We start from the raw sequence: 10,453 nt of genomic DNA, 5'->3' as shown, positions 1-10,453 counted from the left end.
CCTAAACAATCAAGTCATATTAATGTCTGAAAGGGTTAAAAGTTTTATCGAATGCCAAAATTTCAATTCCAATTTTGAAATATTACCATGGTTACCAAACAATTAAAAACCTATGATTTTTGAAAATGCTTAAATTAGTGTTTCACCTGTTTGCTTCATCTAGAGAAAGTTTGTTTCTTTATTTACAGACTGACTGATCTTTTACCTTTCGTTTTTACTTCAAAAAGAAACCGTGGTCAGAATTGGTATCAAATCCATTAATTCTTTTGCGTAACAAATTGTTTCCTGGCAACCAAAAATATAAACTAGGCAAAAATTGCGATTATACATGATAATAACCATTTTCACGGGCTTCAGTTGACTAAAATATCGAAAAAATGTAATGTGTTGCAAACTCGTTTGTTTGAACTTGTTACTGTTTTATAATATTTAATATTTATATTCATATCAGATCATTTCAATTTTTTGGAACGCAAAAACCAACCTCATAACATGTATGTCATTGTAGCAAGTGGCTTACACATAAATTATCACGGATGTTAGATTATATATCTAAATATTATATTTGTAACACAATAAAAAAGTGCAATGGCGGTACTCTCATTATGTATACTGCAGTAATTTGTAATTACCAACATTGTATAATGCCAGTTGCTTTAGTTTATCCACGACAAAAGGATCAATCATCCAACAAGATAATCAAATGAATACAGAGTAAAAGACTAGCAAGACGAGCTTTTGTTTTTTGTCTTGACAAAAAAATTGTGATATCTACTTCACCATGTAACTCATAATAATTTGCTGTTATTTTTTAAGAGAAAAACGCATATACATATTCTACATTGATAGAATTACAAACCATCCCTAATAATCATTTATTATTGTGTGTTCTTGTCCAGTTCTAATATTGTCTTGGTGACCAACAAGACAACCTTACATATATATATATTATGGTAGGATAGAGCCCTCACTTTTTTCCCAGATATACATCTATATACATTGCAAAAAAAATGCATCGTACATATATGTGTATATGTGATGTATACCCTTGTCCTATTGTAGTACCATGTAATGTATGCTAAAACTGTTTATATTGTTAGGCTTTTCTTTTAATATTTTTTTGTCTATCTTATTTTGCAAAAATTAATATAAAAGAAAGGCTAATTAATATAGGCAGGTTTAGCGGACTACATATATGCACCATACTTGGTGTTTTAGATCTTGCACATATTGCATACATTGGTACATACATGTATATGTGTAGTCTTGACCATAGGTTTAGATACACTGTTGCGGGTCTATATATATATATGTGTTATCTCTTGCCATATTGGTAAACAAGTGCAATGTTACAAACATGCATATGTATATGAGTAAAATTATGTTCGTTGACCATAGTGTTCGATAATGTACACGTCGTGTCCTATACATGTGTATGTTACGGATGTACTTTACCATATTATATTGTAGGATGACTGCAATGACTACACATGTATAAGTCTATGTCTCGTGACCATAATGTAGATACACTGCTGTGTTCTACAGATATTGTGTTATGTTTGACCCATATTGTAGAGACCACTGCAGTGTCAACAGATTATGTGTGTTATGTACTGACCATATTGTAGGTACTCTCTGCTACGTGTCTACTTATATGTGTGTTATGTACTGACCCTATTGTAGACTACTCTGTGTGTCTATACATGTATATGTTTTTATGCAATGAACCAATTATTGTAGATAAACTGCTAACATGAATAATTTACGCTGCGAGTGTCTACATATTGTTGTAAAAATTTGACAATATATGGATTGTTAGTCTTGAACATATTACAGTATCTAATATGCTGGGCATTGCATGTACTATGTCGTATTCAGATTGTAGACACACTGCTGTGTCTAACCTGTTATATATGTTATGTATTGTATACACGTATGTGGTCTTTGTTTAGTCTTACTTGTGTGATAACAATTCCATAAGAATTGGACTTTCACTTCTACTTGATGTGCAACTTTTTGATATAGTACTAATTAACTCCGCTAACATGTATGCTGAAATCGTTTCTGACATATGCTCTTTTTACAAATGATTTGCTAAAGATATAAAAAAAAAAATGTATTTTTCAACAAGAAACAATTCAAAAAGTATATATTCTTATTTTTATAAAGCAAGAGCAGAAAGACATTGATGAAAATGCTGAGTTCATTTTAAGGGTCCACATGTTAACTCATCAGACCCCTTTCAAATTGTTATTTTAATAATTTACTTCCCTACATTTGTGTAACATACATGTTACAATTTTTATGCCTAATCTTTTTTGGACAAATATCAATAATATCTCTATCACAGGCATTAATATTTTACATTTGTGTCAATTGAAGCCAGGATAGAACTGTACAGGCAAAATTGTTTATACATTTTGTAATCTCTGCTCAAGTTGCCTGTGTCACCTCACATCAGAAAACATTAATTTGGATTACATGTAAATGCATAGCAGTATAAAGAAATGATGTATAAGATTCAGTTGACTTATTTGGTGTGATCAGACAACCTGCATTTTTATGTTTCTTTAGTGCAAAATTAGTATATTGCATGTGTCAATCTTAATTTGAGGATTAAGTGCAGAATTTTTATTGATACTGAATCTACTCTGTACTTATACATTGATGCTTACATGCATAGGTATGTATATGGAACAGGTGTCATGATTCTAAAGTGCATTGTATATCTGCAACTACACTACATAAGTTAAACATGATTATCCAAATTGGAACTTTTTTGACGAATTTTAAAAAAGTTAGAACTTTGATCCCCTAAAATTTCAGACATAGATTCCTTGTTTTCATAATGTTTTGTTTACAATTAATATACTATTTTTTTCTAACTGTAGGCAGAGGACGTTTGTATTTGAGAACAATGGATAATTAAATATCAGTTATAGAATATCTTATATTTTGTCATTGACACTTGAATTGTTTATTTCAATTACTTGTAATCAGTTAATTTTCTAAATATCAACAAAAATGTATATTTTTAAGATACAGATATTATCATAGTTATTTGAGTTTATTCTAGTATTTCAATCACAAAATATTTATGTGTATATATTCGTATCAATGCATAGCTTATGTAGAATATATGTGTTTAGTTCTATTGGTATTGAGGGGGGGGGGGTGGGGGGGGGGGGGTACCAATTAATATTTACGATGAGGCTACGGCATATTAGGTACAATGTATGTGTGTATTTTTGGTGTTCAGGAAAATCGCATCGTGTCCGGCATACTTAACGGCATGCACATTGTACATGTGTCACACGTACATATGTAGTAAGTAGATCTACACGTATATCGCTGATACACAAAAACGATTGTTAATTTGGTCCGCAGTGATTATGACAGTGTCATCATACGATGTCTAGTCAATCAATACAACAATTAAGCTACGTTAACAAGCGAGCACCATAGGAAACTAATCGGCGTCGGACACGTGTGCTTCATACATGTAACTTTTTAGAAATGAAAGTCCGGGAAATCCGTTACTATAATAGTTTTATCTGTCGCGGCAAGATTTATTGCTGAATTAATTTATTTTTTGGAATACAGTCAAAGAATTCCTGTAAACATGTTTCTTGACATTTTTGCGTAAGAGTTTAGACGCTTTTTTAACTGCAAAATTGAGGACCATTATCCGTGTGTTTGGTAAAGTCGCCGATCGGTTTGCACAGGTGCTTGTGAACGATCACGTAAGTCGAGGGAATGCTGAGCAATTTTTCCGTGGATGCATCTGTTGATTTATGTAGTCGTTTGTATTGTTATATGGTATTTTATGGAATGATTAAATATGTGTTTTTCTTCAGTATTTTCCCGACTTCATCGTATCAATCAGTTATGCCAGATTGGTGAGAAAAAATGGTTTTAAACTGACAACATATTGCTATGTCTCGCGTAAAACAAATCACACGTACTTTTTAGATGAAATCATTGTTTTTGAAAAACTGTTATGTAGATATTGCAAGATAAATTATAAAAATGGGGGATACTACGTTACGCACTGTAAGAAGTACAAGACATTAATGTCAGTACTTTATGATTAGCCAGGGATTCATATCGGGTCGAGCACTGAATGTTACGCGACGAAAGACGAACGTTAACTTAAATGATACTATTCCGTCACACAGTTTTGTGACTAGTACCAAAAAACTAAAACTGTTTAATAAATGATTTTACCCCTAACAGGTAGAGGTAAGGCGTAGGGGACACTGACCCCAAGTACGTATTTAGTTTTGGGGAGAGAATCTGTCCCTGTCTTCTTCTAAAAATCTCTCCGTCCGGGCAGTGTGCTGTGGGAACACATTAGGACAGGTACCTACTCACTTCAGTCCGTTTTTATTTAGTATTATGTTGACTCTGCTGTGCATTAGTTTTCATTTAAATAACGTTTTATCTTGCACACTTCGCTCACTTAAAGCGTGACATCTTGTTTTGGTATTTATAAGTTTACAAAAGAAAGTGAAAATAAATGCAGAATGGATTATGAGATACACTGTCGTATTTTTGGTTATATTTCGCTAACCATTTCGAAGAAATTTTAACATGCAAAAATAAAATATCAAAAAATAGACATTTCGAGATCTGGTGTTAGAATGCATGGCATTAACTAAAAAAAAAAGCAAAAAGGAACGCAAAAAAAATCAAAAATCCGGTAAACGTTATATTTCGGTACATATTGATTCAGTCATGAAATGTATTTTTATGTGATATATGTTCGGTTACAGAAACGCCAAGACAGTGTTACGGACGAGACAATGAACTCTGAAGATAAACCATCAGGACATCTTCTGGATATAGCGGAAAGTTAAATAGTCTGAATGCTACTGGATATAGCAGAAAGTTAAATAGACTTAATGCTATTGGATATAGCAGAAAGTTAAAAATAGAATGATACTGAATAAAGCTGAAATAGACCATAATTCACTGAATAAATAGCGGAATTTAAATAGCGGTAAATAGACCTAATACTACTGGTTATGGCGGAACATTAAATAGACTGAATGCTACTGAATATAGCGGAAAGTTAAAGATGCTCCACCGCCGGAGTAGCATAAATGATATTCATTATTTGAACAATAATTCGTGTATTATCGTGTATATATATGTCTTATTCACACACAAAAATAATATAAAATAATTAATTTTGCCTTTGGTGCATGCGCTATCAGTACTTCATTCCATATCGGATATAGTGTCACGGATTTTTTTTCGGGATGCAACTATTTATTTTTCATATTTTGAACTTGCAGTTAAATTAGAAGCTCATACTTTTCAATGTTGGTAATGGTGTAAAGTAAGTACCATTTGTAACTGAAGAAAAATAATAAATTGTCTTCTCCTGTTTTTGATAGTGAAAAAATACATCTTTAAATAGACTGAATGCAACTGAATGTAGCGGAAAGTTAAATAGATTTAATACTACTATATATAGATGTATACGTGTTTGTCATTTTCGATGAAACAATAGACGCAGATAGGTATGGTAAACACGTGATTTTATAATCATTTCAATGAGATATTATAATAAAAAAGATATATGTGCCGTCGTTTTTATACCCATGAATTAAGCTTTATCATGTTATTCACCACCTTTGAGAATTGTGATGCTTACAATGCATAGATTTTAACTTTATATTACAATTAAGAACTAAAAATAATTTCCATCAGGGCTGCCAAAAAGCATTATTTAAACAGCTACAGTGCAGTGAAATAAATACATACAGTCAGGCCATGAAGCGGGATGGTGGACTACAGTTTCAATTTCACATTTTTAAGTCTTATTAGTAATTGTAAAGAGATATCTGCAGGTATTTTTCCAATAAGACACGACATAAAAAATAAAGTTTTTACAGTGCATAAATTCAGTAGTGTAACTAGCCCGAGATACTCTGGCCCTGACATCAGACTTACACATACTGACAAATAGCTGAACCAGAAATCTATCTGTCATAATGTCTAAGTCTGTCGTCAGGGCCAGAGTATCTCGGGCTATGTTATAACTAATGTCTACAAGGCATCATACATGTTTTTGTTCATTATTATAATTTTCGCAATTCATCAACATTTCTTGTTTTCGATAGATCACTGGAGAAAAAAAATAACATGTTAAAACTTTCGCCAAATAACTCAAAATGCGTTCATAATTATCAAGAGTATATATATAAGGTTGGTTTTAATCAACAGGATACATGCACTGAGCTGAAAACTGAATTAGAGTGGGTTATGTGTCTCGGGAAATGTGGTATTTTCCATCATTCGTAGGAGAAAAAAATTTGACATCAGATATAACTGCTATAATTATTATTAGCTGTTTTATATCAAAGTAATGTATTAACTCTCTATGTAGCATGACACGAACTTGTGTTATGTAGGTCAAATCTCACCAGCGAAGACCTTGAGATACCATGGTAATAAAATAAGTTTTATCCTATTCCTGTCCTAGAAAAAATACACATGCCCAAGTTATTATCATTTAGAGATATTGTATTACACTTTATCCTGACCTAGTTACGTCAGGCATTTTTATTTTAGGAACGGGCGGACATGTTACATGTTAGAAGGTGAGGAAAGCCTGGAACTCCCGGAATTAAGTTTCCAGATGTGAAGGGCTACAGGTAGAATGTCATCCCGCGGTCACAACTTATGTAATATTGATATATTCTACACGTATTGATTTTACTGCACTTTTTTGTGAAAAATAAGTATTTTGTTGTAATTGCATATTTTTTAAATTCTTTTTCTGGATGTACAAATTTAAAAAAAAGACAAATGCACCCATCTATCCTTGACACATCATCATCGTCATCTCCATGACCACTATCATACTATCATCATCATAATCACTTTTATCTTTATCTTCATCAGGGTTATTATCACCACCATCATCATCATATAACCATCCTCATAATCTTCATCCTTCTCATCATCATATACATATGAAATAAGCATTTTCTTTTTAGTTACAAGTTTTCTCATGTATCAACCATTAAACGCTCATTATAACAGTAAGCATTGGCTTATATGTTGTCCTTTGTATTATCATCCCACAATAACCGAGAAATAAAAACAAAATGGTAGGCAAAAGGGTAAAAATTCTATTGCAATATTTCAAATGATATCATGTTGCCCGATATCAAATAAGCACGTATATCTCCATGAAACTTTTATATTATAAAACCATCATTTCGAACATAATAAAACTGGACCTTAGAAAGACATGGGATTGGGTGAAATATTTCCTCATGCCTGAGGCTGAATGAAAACATCTCTCCATTTTAACAATGCGTATCTCTACCAGAAGCTATGGACATATACAAACCATCTAAAATCAACAAAACGTGATAATAATATCAACCTCACAATTGGCTAAAAGCCTGAAATACAAAGTGATAATATAGTCTTTAACGTATTATTGAACCATGCATTCCGGAAATTTAAACGGTCTTAATTCAGACTTTCAATCGCAAAACGAACAAGATTAATATTGCGATGAGATAATCATGCCGACTTTTCCCCCATCCACATATTTTTTCCGAACACTGGTTAAGGCCATGTCCCCACCAGAGTTCCATAGAAAGTTACTGCTATTAATATACATCATCGGATCACTTCGTGACGGAAATGAATAAACAACCTGTTTTAGTGGTGCAGACGTAAGAATGTTATTTTGTAATAAAAACTCAACAACATTCAAACTGAAATGTGTATATCCTTGTTTGTCTCGGTGTAAAAGTCAATAACAAATGACTATGGATAACCATTGGACATGGTCGGATACGTGTTTGTTATTTATAGGTAAAACATTGTTATATACATGTACAATATGTATGATTTTATATTAAGAATATTTTGTTAAATACATTGCTTTATTTGCTATAATTGTTAAGGATGTTAGAGTTCACCTTTTTTGTTCATTTTTTAAATTTTTACTACAAATGTTGGTATCTAAAATTATTATGTGATATACAACTGGATACACGGTAAGGACTTACTTTGAAAATTGTGATATGATCTTAGATAAAGAAAGTTTAATATTGAAAAAACACACACAATAAAACATAAAAAATTAGAAAATATAGATCTTCTCTGGTCAGGTTTCAGTCTTGTTTTATTCTTGATAAAAAAGTTCGGTGATTTTCAAAAAGAACAACTTTAGCAGACAGCCAAATAAAAACTGTGTGAAACATCATTTGTCTGTTGAATTTTGTTAATTTTGTTATACGGGAATATAAAAAATGACCTATTTGGTTATTATCTTTAAAATAACGTCATTATGTGCCTCAGATGCTTCGTTGAGAGTCGAAATGTCATAATTTTACTTCATAATTTCGCCTTGAATCACCAGTGAGAGGATGGTTAATAGTACCAAGGCTATGTCTGATGTTGACCGTTCACTGTAATAAAAATAGTTAGTATAAAAGTAATCTAAAATAGTAGCAAGGTTATGTCTGATGTTGACCTTTCACTGTAATAAAAATAGTTAGTATAAAAGTAATCTAAAATAGTACCAAGGTTATGTCTGATGTTGACCGTTCACTGTAATAAAAATAGTATAAAAGTAATCTAAAATAGTACCAAGGTTATGTCTGATGTTGACCGTTCACTGTAATAAAAATAGATAGTATAAAAGTAATCTAAAATAGTACCAAGGTTATGTCTGATGTTGACCGTTCACTGTAATAAAAATAGTTAGTATAAAAGTAATCTAAAATAGTACCAAGGTTATGTCTGATGTTGACCTTTCACTGTAATAAAAATAGTTAGTATAAAAGTAATCTAAAATAGAACCAAGGTTATGTCTGATGTTGACCGTTCACTGTAATAAAAATAATTAGTATAAAAGTAATCTAAAATAGAACCAAGGTTATGTCTGATGTTGACCGTTCACTGTAATAAAAATAGTTAGTATAAAAGTAATCTAAAATAGTACCAAGGTTATGTCTGATGTTGACCTTTCACTGTAATAAAAATAGATAGTATAAAAAGTAAACTAAAATAGTACCAAGGTTGTGTCTGATGTTGACCGTTCACTGTAATAAAAATAGTTAGTATAAAAGTAATCTAAAATAGAACCAAGGTTATGTCTGATGTTGACCTTTCACTGTAATAAAAATAGTTAGTATAAAAGTAATCTAAAATAGTACCAAGGTTATGTCTGATGTTGACCTTTCACTGTAATAAAAATAGTTAGTATAAAAGTAATCTAAAATAGTACCAAGGTTATGTCTGATGTTGACCGTTCTCTGTAATAAAAATAGTTCATATAAATGTAAAAATATGTCTGATGTTGACCATTCACTGTAAAAAAAAAAGAAAATAGTTTAGTATAAAAATGTAATCTAAAATAGTAAAAAGGTTATGTCTGATGTTCACTTTTTGAAATAACGTTGAATAAAAATAGTTAGTATAAAAAAGTAATCAATACAACGGTTATGTCTGATGTTGACCTTTCACTGTAATAAAAAATAGTTAGTATAAAAGTAATCTAAAATAGTACCAAGGTTATGTCTTAATGTTGACCCTTTCACTGTAATAAAAATATTTAGTTAGTAATGTAATGTAAAATAGTAAATGAACATTTATTAAGGACAGTCATATTAGCTTGAAGCTATCATCAAGACTGGAAAAACAGTGCGAACAGTACATTACACGGCAATATATAGTTTATTTGTCACTTTAAGTTGCCCGTACATAAATAGATCTATATTATCATTATATTTTGTAATTTTATGTTGATAGATTTGGTACTTTTCCCCTTTCAATATACCGCAGTTGTCGATAAACAAAAGACAGAACTCCCAGTGACAGATCAAGGGAGGAAAACGTACGTACTAAAAAACTATTAACTTTTACTGCGCAATAATATCTCAGATATAGTTCGTCAATACAACCAACACAAAAAACTTTATAAGCGTTATAAGAACTTTCTTTTGCAGTTACCTTCCTTACATTTGATTACAATAATCGATCATTAGCATGAATTACGATAAAATTTAAATAAAACATACACAATATCGAAAAGTCTGTCGCGGAGGAAGACAGCGAAGAAGGCGTTGTTCGTGATTTTCGGGAGACCAGTGTTTCTCGGAGTAATACAAATATCATAGAGTCCCAACTAATCTAAAATATTGTGGGGTTTTATTTTTTCATACTATCAAGGTAGTACCAAGGTTATGTCTGATGTTGACCGTTCACTGTAATAAAAATAGTTAGTATAAAAGTAATCTAAAATAGTACCAAGGTTATGTCTGATGTTGACCGTTCACTGTAATAAAAATAGTTAGTATAAAAGTAATCTAAAATAGTACCAAGGTTATGTCTGATGTTGACCTTTCACTGTAATAAAAATAGTTAGTATAAAAAGTAATCTAAAATAGTACCAAGGTTATGTCTGATGTTGACC

The sequence above is a fragment of the Argopecten irradians genome, chromosome 7 (assembly GCF_041381155.1).
Source record: "Argopecten irradians isolate NY chromosome 7, Ai_NY, whole genome shotgun sequence".
Taxonomy (NCBI): Eukaryota; Metazoa; Mollusca; class Bivalvia; order Pectinida; family Pectinidae; genus Argopecten; species Argopecten irradians.
Note: the sequence above shows the minus strand (reverse complement) of the source record.